This window comes from Monodon monoceros, unplaced genomic scaffold, assembly GCF_005190385.1.
Source record: "Monodon monoceros isolate NGI ecotype Baffin Bay Population unplaced genomic scaffold, NGI_Narwhal_1 Super_Scaffold_3, whole genome shotgun sequence".
In the NCBI taxonomy this organism is placed as follows: Eukaryota; Metazoa; Chordata; class Mammalia; order Artiodactyla; family Monodontidae; genus Monodon; species Monodon monoceros.
This window is the reverse complement of record NW_021703780.1, coordinates 2,382,212-2,395,098: the sequence shown is the minus strand read 5'-3', so window position 1 is coordinate 2,395,098 and position 12,887 is coordinate 2,382,212. Positions and strand designations below refer to the sequence as shown.

General features: G+C 44.6%; 1 protein-coding gene across 1 annotated transcript in view; it reads left to right on the top strand.

Annotated features, from left to right (window-relative positions):
- The window catches only part of GMDS (GDP-mannose 4,6-dehydratase), a 476,281-nt gene that overhangs the window by 89,827 nt on the left and 373,567 nt on the right, over window positions 1–12,887 (top strand). The window lies entirely within an intron of this gene.

Genomic DNA, 12,887 nt, shown 5'->3' with positions numbered 1-12,887 from the left:
TAGTAAAATCTTACTGCCGACATTAGAGTAAAAGTATTTATTTATTTGGGGTTGATCTTACAGTCACGAACCTCACTTGGATGTATTTTCTGCCATTTCAACTCACATTGTGAATGAAGTGTTTTGTTCAAATGTTGGAAAATTAAGTCAATGAAACTTCTATTTTAGTATTAATTTTTGGTAGTGATGAGAAAATAGTATTTTTGCGTGCCAACATGTCAAAATTAATGGAATTAACGTTTTCTTGTGAGCAGTAAAAGTTATTGGAAGAAAGACTCTTCTTAGCCTCTTGCCTCAGTGTGACCCAGCTCATGTTGATTTCTCTCCCTTTATTCAGACAGATTCTCTGGGGGTCCATCTACCTCTCCTTGGTTTTTCTTTCTAGAACAAATCGCAGTAAACCTGAGAAGCCAATCCCCAGGGTTCTGGCAATCTGCTTAATTCAAGTTTTTGTTGCTGTATTATAGTGCTGACTTAGTGAGTGAACTGACGCCAGGGATGATATGAGGTCTATTTAGATACTTACTCAATCAGGATAGTTAGTGGAGCATAGAAATAAAAGCAAATGACTCTTAAGTTAAAACAGCACCTGCCCCCTGCCCCCCCCCCAAAAAGGACCAGCAAATCTAGCAGCATTTTTTGCTGTTCACTGAGTGAATTCAGCGCTCTTCCTGCAGAAGGCATTTGAGGTGATTGGCTGTTTCTCCACATCTCCAACTTTGGGTGGAATGGCAGCGATATGCCTGTTTTATATCTCTGCTAGTTTAAGGGAGAAATTAGAAACTAGATCAAATGAAACCAAAGGTAGAACATAGTAAGAGAAGCAAGTGGAAAGCTCAGTCTTGTAGTTGATACCAAATTTAAAATTTGAGCGTAAACCCTCACAGTACATTTTTCTCTAAGATGGTAACTTTGGAGGATGGCGACAGATCAGCCAATAATGATACTTCTTATCTGTCTCTGCTGTCTTGGAAGGTAATTTTTTCCTTTCTTAATCTCCAAAGATTCTGTTCTGTATCCAGGCTTAAGCTTTGGGCTGTGGAAGGTGTCAGGGGCTTTAGGTTAGAAAAATAGGGCTATTTTCCGAAGTGATTCTAGATGTATTTTCCATCTGAAAGGGTATTTCCTGCGTGCCATGCCTTGAGCAGCCGTCCCCCCTTTCACGTAGAGAAGCAGTAACTGTCACTCCAGGCGTGGAGACTTTACCCTGGGCTGAGGCAGTTAGTCATCTCCCACGTTTTAATTTATCTAGCTGCTTCTCGGTATCTCCAGGCAAAACAGAATGCTTTGGAGTGAGTGCTCTGTTACTCAGTTTCCTTTAGATTAAGACGTTTCCTTTGTGACGGTAGACAGTTTATCGCCTCTAGAAGTCCTACACCGGCATAGTGGGAAGATGCAGGAAGTTTTATAAAGATTTATGTATAGAAGGCCTTGCCCTGTCGTGTTAGTATTAAGTGAGTCAGCCTTCTCCTTTTTCCAAATCGTTCTGTGGTTCAAAAAGTCTGATATGCTTTCCGTACATGAAGTGGTGCTGAGCGTGTCTGGTTATTACCCTAGGGTGGTGAGTACAGAAAGCACAGGAGGTTGCGCCGATTCCTTCTGAGTGGCTCTGTATGTGAAGTTTACCTGGTTTTATTGTGTTTTGCCAGCTTTGCCTAAAGGCCTGTTAATTGGCAGAAATGGTGCTTAATCGAAGATGAATTTTGGCTCATAAGATAGTTTATCCCTTCAACGATATTTGCGTGCATGGTGGAGTGGAGGACCCAGGGATGCGTGAAACCCACCTCTGTCGTGGAGGGACTCCTTTCCCACGGGTGACAGAGGCTGGCGCTGATGTCTTTGGGTTTTTAGAGATGGAGTGAGAGAACTTCACTCCCACGAGATCGTGCATGGTGTCAGGGAGTAGGTTTGGGGTGGAAGCTTACAGACGTCGTTAGTGGGAACGGGTAGTTGAAATTGAGGTGACAATACAAGGCTGAGAGTCAGAAGAGAGAAGACTTGGGATGTGTTTGCAACATGATGAGCGTCCTAGGTTGCTTAGGTCTTGCCTAGGTCCTAAGCAAGAAGTCTGGTGGGAGAAATGGGAAGTGGGCAGCTAGGGAGGTGGGCTGTGTTTGGGCAGTCTCTACGTGTTTCTTATTTAATTAGCCATTTTTTTAATTGAAGTAGTTAATTTACAATGTTGTGTTAGGTTCACGTGTATAGCAAAGTGATTCAATTGTATATGTATTCTTTTTCAGGTTCTTTTCCATTAGAGGTTACTGTAAGACATGTGGTTCCCTGTGCTCTACAGCAGTTTCTTCCTGTTTATCTATTTTATATATAGTAGTGTGTGTATGTTAATCCCTAACTCCTAATTTATCTTTCCCCCTGCCGCCCTGCTATCCCCTTTGGTAGCCATAAATTTGTTTTCTGTGTCTGTGAGTCTATTTTTTTGTAAATAAGTTTATTTGTGTCATTTTTTTAGATTCCATGTATAAGTGATATCACATGATATTTGTCTTTGTCCGGCCATCTTCACTTAGTGTGGTAATCTCTAGGACGGTCCATGTTGCTGCAGATGGCGTTATTTCTCTCCTTTACGGCGAAGTGATATTCCATTATATATATGTACCACATCTTCGTTATCCATTTATCTGTCGATGGACACTTAGGTTGATTCCATGTCTTGACTATTGTAAATAGTGCTGCAGCGAACATTGGGGTTGCATGTATCTTTTCAAATTAGAGTTTTTGTCTTTTCCGGATATATGTCCAGGAGTGGGATTGCTGGATCATGTGATAACCCTCTTTTTAGTTTTTTAAGGAACCTCCATACTGTTCTGCATAGTGGCTGCACCAGTTTACATTCCCATGACAGTGTAGGAGGGTTCCTTTTTCTCCACACCCTCTCCAGCGTTTATTATTTGTAGACATTTTGATGATGGCCATTCTGACGAGTGTTTGCATCTCTAATATTTAGTGATGTTTAGCATCTTTTGCTCAATGAGATTCTTCCAGCTCTGTTCTTGTTTCTCAAGATTGCTGTGGCTATTCGGGGTCTTTTGTGTTTCCATACAAATTAAAAAAATTTTTTTTCAGTTCTTTGAAAAATGCCATTGGTAATTTGATAGGGATTGCATTGAATGTGTAGATTGCCTTGGGTAGTATAGCCATTTTGACAATATTGATTCTTCCAATCCAAGAACATGGTATATCTTTCCATTTGTTTGTGTCGTCTTCAGTTTCTTTCATTACTATCATATAGTTTTCAGAGTACAGGTCTTTTGCCTCCTTAGGTAGGTTCATTCCTAGGTATTTTTTTGGTGTGATAGTAAATGGGATTGTTTCCTCAATTTCTCTTTCTGATCTTTCATTGTTCGTGTACAGAAATGCAACAGATTTCTGTGTAGTAATTTTGTATCCAGCAACTTCACTGAATTCATTGACAAGCTCTGGTAGTTTTCTGGTAGCATCTTTAGGATTTTCTAGGTATAGCACCATGACATTTGCAGACAGTGATTGTTTTACTTGTTCATTTCCAATTCAGATTCCTTTTATTTCTTTTTCTTCTTTGATTGCTGTGGCTTATGGGACTTATGTTGAATGAAAGTGGTGAGGGTGGGCATCCTGGTCTTGTTTTTGAACAGGAGACAAATAGATTCAGAGGTGAGTCTACAGGTGGGGCTTCAGAAGAGTAAGAAGTTGTTGGGTGAAGGTGGTGGCAGTCGAAGTGGGCATGAGGAGGATGGAACAGGAGGCATGTAGGGCTGACCCTCTGCCGACAAGATACGGGGCTGGGGAGGAAGGGAAGCGCTGCTCCAGGGCACTGGGGCCAGATGACTGATGGTCCCGGTGCTAGAAGCAGGTGTCCGAGGAGGGACTGCTGAGTTGCGGGGTGTGTGAGAGGCTCCCTCTGGGACTCGTCCTACCAGCGGTACTTGAAGGACATTCAGGTAATGCAGGTCAAAGGCAATTGAAAGTATGCTGTGAGGTTTGAGAGAGATTTGGAGTTCAGTCCTGGGAGTTCTTGAGAGGCCGAAGCCAAGGCAGCAGATGAAAACAGAGGAGTGGATGAAGATGGAGCCTTGGGGCCTGGGAGCGTTTGCGGGGGGCGTCATGGGTGACAGGGAGGTGGGGTCAAAGAGGCAGGAGGGTGGAATTGTGTGAGGGAGCCAAGAGACCAGGCGGTTCAGGCAGGAGGTGTGTGCCGCGCTAGGGCTTCAGAGGCGTGCGCGGGAGTGACGAGCGGGCGGGCGTCGTGGCCTTTGTGGTTAGGGTGGGGGTGGTTTGGGGCTTTTAGGGAGAGCACTTTAGCGATGCGGTAGAGGAATTATCCGGAAGGCGAGGGGCGTAGAAGTCAAGGGTTATGAAGGGTTGTAAATTGAGTGGATTCTTTCCTAGGAAAGTCCTGCCTTGCCCAGCAGCCTGTCTGATTCGTGAGGTCTTCCTTTCCCAGGATGTGTCCAGGAGATGCTGACCCTGGTGTGGGGGCTTCAGTTTGAGAACCGCTCTGCTAATGTTTCTGGTTTCTTGTTTATCTGTGTGTAATATGCGCCTTAAATGCATTCTTCCTTCAATGCATCAGCTTTTGCATTTGGTATAAATTCCTTGCCAGCTAATGACTATGTGAGCTTGTAAAGCTGAGAGTGGAAAGAATCTAAGAATAATCTGATACATGTTTATACCAGAATTCTCCACATTCAGAACTCTTTTTCCGAGCAGCGTGTAGTCAGTGAGAACGCGTACTTCCCGGGTACTCCTAGTGCTCTTGAGGAGCAGTGTGAGTGCAAGCCACCGTCAGAGTGTCTTTGGAAAGCCCGTGTCCCATGCCCCTCTTCCTGTGCGGTCTGATGTCAGATGGGTTCTTAGCGGTGGAAAGAGTGGGTGTGGGGAGGGGCTGGCTGGGAAGGACAGCTGGTGACAGCAGACTGCGGCTGGCTCGGGGGGCGTAGCTGTGCCCCTGCCCACCCCTCCACAGCTCTGTGTGTTGGCCTTCAGCTGCCTACCTGTTCTCCCAGCAGCTTGTGAGGGGCTAGGATGGAGAACACATATTTCGTTCCTCATAATTAATTTCTCTGTATTAGTCAGCTTTGTAGCTTCTGTTGTATTCATAGACAGTGCTTTTAAACAGAAGCTCTTTCCGACAGTGGAATGTTTGTAAGAAGTTAATCAAAATATGTTTCTTCTTATTTGGTATGGAGCTCTTTTGAAAGAAAGCCCTAATATTAGCACACGTTGCATTTCATTTTGAATCCGTGACTTCTAGACCGGGCATTGTTTGTGTTGGCCTCTCTTTGTGCAGAATAGAGCCTTCTATCACTCTCACTTCCAGTTAATTTGATGTGGGCTATGGTATGCTAAAAGTAAGGAAAATAAAATAATAGGAAGTTGGTCTGGTTTCCTGTAGGAAACCAATGAAGATGAAATTGGTTCTTGGAATAAACCCACAGCAGTCTGGGAAATACTGACTGAAGACATTTTTCTGAATCATAAACAGAAAAATTATGACTCATGAAGTGTAGGTCATTGAGAGGCTGATTTGATCTTATGTAGGAGAAAGTGAGAGACGACTGAAATGTACTAGTTATTAAAAGTAGTTAAACCTAGCGTGGTGACATCACCCAACTAGGAACAAATTATCCAATATACATAGTCCTGCCCATTTTGATGAGGAAATGTTTTAGGAGCCTGCTTTATTGTTCTTTTAAAATTTTTACTGTGTAAATAATATTTTTCATTAATTTCTGTCCGAAATTTCTTATCTGTTCAGCATTCATTACTGTCATGACTTTGGAGTTTTCCACCATTCCTCACAGCTTCTTTGATAATCATACTTCATTCTTGAAGTCATACTTTTGGACGAGAACTGTCTACAGGAAATCTAGCCCAGTATGACCCTTTGGTCTCACAATGTCATGTTGGAATTGCCTTGATTATTTTTTAAAAATGAAAATGATGCAATCATGAAATGTTAGAGCTAAAAGGAACTTTAGAAGTAATTTAATATGATTTTCATTTTATGAGTGAAGCCACCTGCTGCTCTGAGTCACACGCCGGGTGACCGGCCGATCCAGGATCAAAACTCAGACCCGCGTATTCGGCAGCTTGTTCTAAAGACCATCGAGGAAAATGATGATCTCCATTGGTAATAATTCTCATGTAAAATAGTCCTCACCTTAAGAACTTTCCCCACATACCTAAGTTTCTTCTTAAGCTTTTTTCTTTTCCTTGTGTCTTTTGTGGAGACAGAAAGTCATTTGCTCTTCTTTTTTTAGTTTTGAGAATGATCTTCAAATCCCTCCTCAGTGTTCAAGACCGTTATTAAGTCTTTCTTTGACTTTCTGTCATTGAAACTGAATAACTCCCTCCGTGTCATTTGTTTTCTAACTCTTGAATTATCTTCATTATCTCCTTTTCGACTCTCTGTGGGTCATTTGTTTGATTTTGTCTCACAACAGCCAGGAGGCCTACGTGCCCAGAAGGTACCTGGGGCAGGCGGCGTGCGGGGCAGGATTTCCTTGTCCAGCTGTGCGGGACCGGCTAGCGGATCTGAGTATTGGGAGCAGAGGGGCCGAGTCTAATTGTCTTCCTGGTGGGGCTTCCAGCCCAGGAGGCAGGGCAGGAAGCGGAGCTGATTGTGAGCCAAGTGGCTGGCGGGGTGGCCAGGCAGCGCCTCAGCATCCGGGAGTCAGAGAAGCCAGTGCAGGGAGCGAAGCTGGGGGAGAAATGGGGCCCCGGGGAGGGGACCGTGCAGTGTAATCTCCTGAGAGACAGAAGTGCCCTCTCCAGTGGCTTTTTCCTGGCTGCTTCTAGCCCCCCCGCCGTTCGTCTCCTATTTATGGGGAGGAAGCCCACACCTCCTGGGGCTGCTCTAACCAGGGGGTGACGGGGTACACTGGGACGACTGCGTTACGGGGCAGGGCAGGTGCTTGGGGGGACGTGTACTTCGTGCCTGACTCACCCAGTTCTGGAACAGAACAGAAGCACCAGTGTGGCCTTTGCTGTGCAGGTGCAGGAGGGTCGGGCCCCACAGACAGCATGGAGGACTGTTTTCCTGGGCCTTGCTCCCCCACGTATTTATTTCGGAGCCTGGCCAGCCGGCAGGGAGTGTGAGAAGAGTAGGGCAGTGAGGGGGGGCCAGGGGCATCGTTCTCGCCGTCGGGGAGGGGCTGTCAGGGCAACCTCAGGCTGGGCCAGACCCAGCCCTTCCCGCCTGGTTGCACCGGAGCCCGTCGTGCCGCCTGCACTCTATGTGGCAGCTCACGTGTGCAAACTGCCATGTGAAGAGCTTCAGAGCAGAAGCCTGTGTCCTGGGGCCAGAGGGAAGGAGGTGTCCGTGGGCACTGGAGCACAGGCGGGGCCTCCCACGTCAGGATGCCCAGGACACAGACCCAGGCCCCGCGCTGCTGGCTTCAGCTCGCGTCACCTGCAGGCCCCATTCGTCACCTGTGAAACGGGTGGGCACCTTGTCTTGCGGGTCCCAAGACATGCTTCCCTGGGGGCCTCTGCCCTTGCTTCCATGGTGCTGCTCTGTCCTTGATATTCATGGTCTTGGTCTCTAACTGCTCCCTGCCTGTGCTCAGGTGTCAGCTCCTCAGTAAGGCCCTCCTACCATCCGGTGCGCAGCAGTCACCCCCCTGGGAAGGGGGCCAGTCCAGCCCAAGGGCGGCGGTGCCGCCGGGGGTCAGGGCCGCACGTGGGCTGCTCTGCCCTCTGATCCAGGTGCTCTCTGCTCCTCGCTGAGGCTGACGTGAGGCCAGGGTGGCAGCGAGTGGCTGCAGGGCACCGTCGCTGCTGCCCGTGGGGGGCCTGCCCTTTGCCACACTGCTGCTGGGAACTCTGTGCAAGAATGTCTTCCTCATTCAGATGTCCGTAGTTCCTGCCGCTGAAACGTTCACCTGTTATGGCATATTAGGAAGAGAAAAACGATGTTTCAGACCCTTGTTTTTTACTAAATGGGCCACAGAATTCTGAGGTGGAAGAGGTCGATGAGCCTGCCCAGCCCCTGTTTCACAAAGTGCCGCCCGGAACCTGCATTTGGGACCTTGTCGGACGGTGCCTTGTGCCTGTCAGAGGGCTGGTCTGAGAAGACCAGGGTGGAGCGGGGCAGGCAGCACAGGGCCCTGGTGGGCCCAGGCTCACCTCTCTTGTCACTCCCGCCACTGACCACAGTGCAGGAGGTCTGAGTTAAGAGCTTTGTGTTTTCTTTCTGGAGGGACCCGGTTAGGACGAACCCAAAGGACCAGTGTTTGCGTAGCTGGAAGGCCCCCAAATCCAGCCCCGCAGGGTGTGATGGTAGCCTGTCAGCAATGCTAAAACGAAACCCAGAGGACTGACTCCTCAGGGATAACCACAGCCTTTTCGGTCACGGTAGTTCAATTCGATGCATGGCTCTTACATTGAGCGCTGTGCCGCTGTGTGCGTTTCCCTAAAGGCTATGGGAGACCAACGACACTTGCTCCTATGGGATCGGAAGAACCAATAGCTTGATAACTAGAAAAAGTCATTTGTTCTTATTAGTATACTAAATCAAACAAACAAAAAATTGCCAAATCAGTTTACTGTCAATTAACCTATTTTCTAAGATTGAAAAATAAATGCTTCTGCTTTAATACTGCAAATACATTTTTGTCCACATTTTAGCATACGCAAAATATAACTCCATATTGGGTCTCTGAAGATAACTTGTTTTGCTTGGTAGATGTGTAAATTGATACAGCCTTATGTATTTTATGAGGTCTAAAATTAATTTTTATATATTCGTATATAATTCTCATATGTGCTTAGAGCAACATAAAATCACTCTAGTGTGTTACCAACTTGTTAACATTGACGTTGTGAAGGTACTTCCCGGGCAGGAGGGCTTTACTTGGTAAAGAGCAGTGAGTGCGGCTGTTAGAACCCGAGGATGGTTGCGGTGTGTTGGCAGGTAGGCCTGGCGTCCATGTGGACTGCATGCAGGGTGTCTGTTTCTGGGAAAGTGATGATCTCCTCGACAGGGGTGGAGGGTCAGGTGAACAGAGTGGTGGCCTGGGCACCCCTGGGCTCCAGTGAAGTTGTGTTTTTCTGCCTTCGTTCTCCAGTCTTCATTTCTTTCTGATGGATCCTGTTGTCCGTCACCTGTGCGGCTCAGTCCCTGTGATATTTAATACATTTGCAAACCTCTTTGGTTTGTTACAAGGTGGAGCTGCAGCACACAGAAAAAGCCTTTTTCACTTTACGATTTAACTTTTGTGCTGGTGGTGCATGAACCCCACCAATGTGAATATGGCTGATGGGTTCCTGTGGTTCTTAGGAAGACACTGAGCGTCTTTATCTTCTATTCATGAGGGTCGAGCCAGACGGGCGCACTGCGGGCGGGTCCCTGTGTGTCATCCGCTCAGATTCTCCTTGGAAGCCTGTTACAGATTTGAGCAGTCGAATTCAAATTTAAAGCCACTTAAAAGTCCTTCCTACTCCATTAAGAATTTATATGAGAGAGAACACTATGAAAGCTCTCCTCTCCTGTTCAAACAGATTGTTCTGTTTTATTAGCTCTAGGTGGTATTGTGATTTTAATAACAGCTAATAGTGTTTGGAATTTTTCTTATAATTAGTGGACCACACAAAGGTATGTTTGTTGGGTTTGGTACTCTTAATTCACTTACAATAGTGACTTGTTTACTAAATAAAATCCAAAGTATTATTTTAGCTTTGCACAATTAAACCAAAATTAATGCAAATAGCTAAATGTACATGTTTATCTTAACATTAATTTCTAGATGTATCTATAAACACAAATAGTAAACCGGTAGTAAGTCAGTGAAGGTACTATGAGTGAAACATTTTGTTTTGGACTTTTATTGATGAATGGAGGACTGTTTTTGGATTCCCAATTAGATTAGAATACATAATTTGCATAAATTAAGATGTAGACATAAATAATACCTAGTTTAATACCATAGATAATGGATCTGTCCCCCTTCCCCCAAAAAGAAGAGTATGTAAAACTAAGAATTTAAACTTAACTGTTCCTTTAAAACATCACATAGAGCTTGGTATCAAACAAGATTTCTACTTTATCCTTTTAGTACAAATGGAATTTATAGAATTCTCTTTGTTAAAGTTGGATCCTTGAAGTTGGTAAAAGTGGAACCTTTTCTATTTCAAAGAAATTTAATGTGTAATATCTTTTTTATATATTTCTACTGTAAATCATTAATTGGATACCTTACCAGTGCCAGCAAATAATAAATTGTATGAAGATTTATTTAATTTAGATTTCCAGTTTTGAAAAATGTCTAGCATCAAAGATTAGTAGGTTTCATTATGATAGCCTTCTAGTAATATTCACATGAAGTATATGTTGTTTAGGGATGTTAATTAAAAAATCATTCATGATGAATTTAAATTTGCTCTATTTATAAATAAATATGCATAAAGGCTTGGTTTGGCTTGTTAAACTATGTTAAGTTTGTCATTAGAATCACTTGGACTGACAGTTCCTTAGAAAATGTTGAATTTTCAGTGATGAGCTCAACTTGTATACAGTCATAGTGTCGATGATTAAAATAGGGTGTTTGCTGGGTGGCAAGCGTTGCACTGATAGCAGTCCTGAACTTTCTGTGAATGGCAGGTCGGTGGAGGGGAACACCCAGGGTGCACTCTACATTTTGTTCGCTATATCAGGGTACAGCCCCTCCCGAGTCCTTTCCCCTCCCACCCCCGTACATCTCATTGGTGCCAGTTATTTTAACAGTAAAAAGTCTTTTAGAAACTAGTAGCGTTGACAAAATAAACCTTTAAGGAGTGTTCTCTAGGACTGTGGACACACCCGATTAGTCCAGACTGGAAATATCGATCTCTGCCTTTACCAAGTAGATTAATTATTAATTATTCTTCAGCGGTTTTAGCAGAGGAAAGAGGAAGGGTTTTCTGTGGTTTTTGGTTTGTTTTGCTTAAGGTTCCTGTATGGCCCACCCCGGAGTGTTTTTCTTGTTTGTGTGCTTTTTTGACACTGACATTTGTCTGCAAGGTTCAGCGTAATCTGCACCACAGGGAAGGCTGAGGGCTCTAGGGTTCTGACACGTTTCTCTGTCTTCCCTAGAAAGGCAGCATTTGGGCATTTGACAGAGACTAGGTGATTATCAAACCACAGTATTTGAGTTTTTGGTAGTTTAAATAATGTGAGTAGATATTTTTTTAATCTGGTTTCTTTACATTTACTTTATATTAAATATTATGAAAGTGATCATTTGATCATGTTTGGCAAGATATTTAGATTGCAGTTTTGCACAATTATTTTTATTGTAATTATTTAAGTGACTTAAAACTTTAACTTCTTGTTGCCTCTTCTTTTTCAGTCATAACTCTAGAAGTGGCCATATTCGCTAAAATTTATCCACAGCAATAACGGACGGTTGGTTTTGGTTTGTGTTAAATAACGCATCTTCAGTACTCTTCCGAAAGTTGCTTCACAGATAAATAAACAGAAATTCCTTCTAAGCTTCCAGGGAAGCTTTTTTGTGGGGAAGCAAATTACTCCTGAAGCTTCCCTTGTCATCAGAGACAGGATTCTCTTTGGAACAGGGGGAGTTTCGGGGTGTGTGTGGGGGGAAGAGTTTCGGGGTGTGGGGGTGGAAGAGCGTTGTGCCCTTTTCTACGTATAGATGGCAGCAGAGCGCTACAGACGGCGGAAGTCAGCCTGGCAGTTAGAACAGAGATGAGTGACAGTGTAAACCGACTTCTATCAGCGTGGCCGCCTGTGTCCTGTAGTTAAACATAAAATAGGAAAGAAAGCCACTGTTGATAACACAAGAGTGTAGGAGAATGAAGAAGGCTGTGAGAAGCTGTAATACACTGAATTTCTGGACAAATCCCAGGTGGGAAAGCTTAATCTTTGAAGGTATGTCACCCAGTCCCATAAGATGATAGAAATCAGCTAAGATAATATGCGTGTCAAAATCCAGAGGCGACAGAGGGCCGGGGGGTGGGAGGGCAAGGGGGAAGCAAGAGAGAAACCGGACACAGTTGCGGCCGCGAGTGATGGCCCGCTGCCTGCAGGCTGTGGGGCTTGGCCTGGACGCCGCCTTCTCACTTAAGCCAGTTACCAGGAGGAAATGTCAGTCCACGAAGCAGGCAAACATTCCATGGGAACATTTGCTCAAATGTCAGCATTTTAGAAAATAGAACTGCGGTCTGTTATGGTCTGGTCCCCACGCTGGATTTGCTATTCAACGTACAAGGACAAAGAGATTCCTTCAGAATGCGTTTGCAATTAACAAGTCATTTAATGTCTTAATTAGCATTCCTAAATAATGACATCATCACCATAAAAGGTGGCAGTCGTCATTATAATTAATATTTAATATGCGTCTGCTTCTGAGGGCCCTTCTGTGGCTGCCCACAAATATCCAAGGTAGTTTTCAAGTTTCAGGTTTGGATTTGGTGAGAGCACAGGCATGAGGATCTAATAAAGTAAAATCATGTTTATTAGAAACGTGAGGTATGGAAGCAGGTTATAAAAGAGCAGTTTGTAACATGTCCTGAACCGGAGGATCAGGTCAGCATCTACTCCTTGGGAGCCTCGTAAGGCTTCTTACTTCCTCGAGGTGATGTTGCGGCTGTTCAGGAAGACGCTCCCCTGCTCTTCAGCTTCTTCCGATCTGCTCTCACGCGCTTTAGTACCGCAGACCAGCCTCTGTCACAAAACTGATTCCAAAGGTGTGTCTAACCACTTGCTCAGATGCAGCGCCTGGCAAGTCTCTCCTGTGACAGCAACTTATTTCTCACATAATTATTTTCTTAGTAAATTTGATATCTTAACAGCCCCTTACCTCATTTCTGGGTTCAAAAAATAACACCGAATATTATTTATTTCTCAGACTTCACAAAGGCTTACTTGACTGTAGCTGCTGCACCGCCGG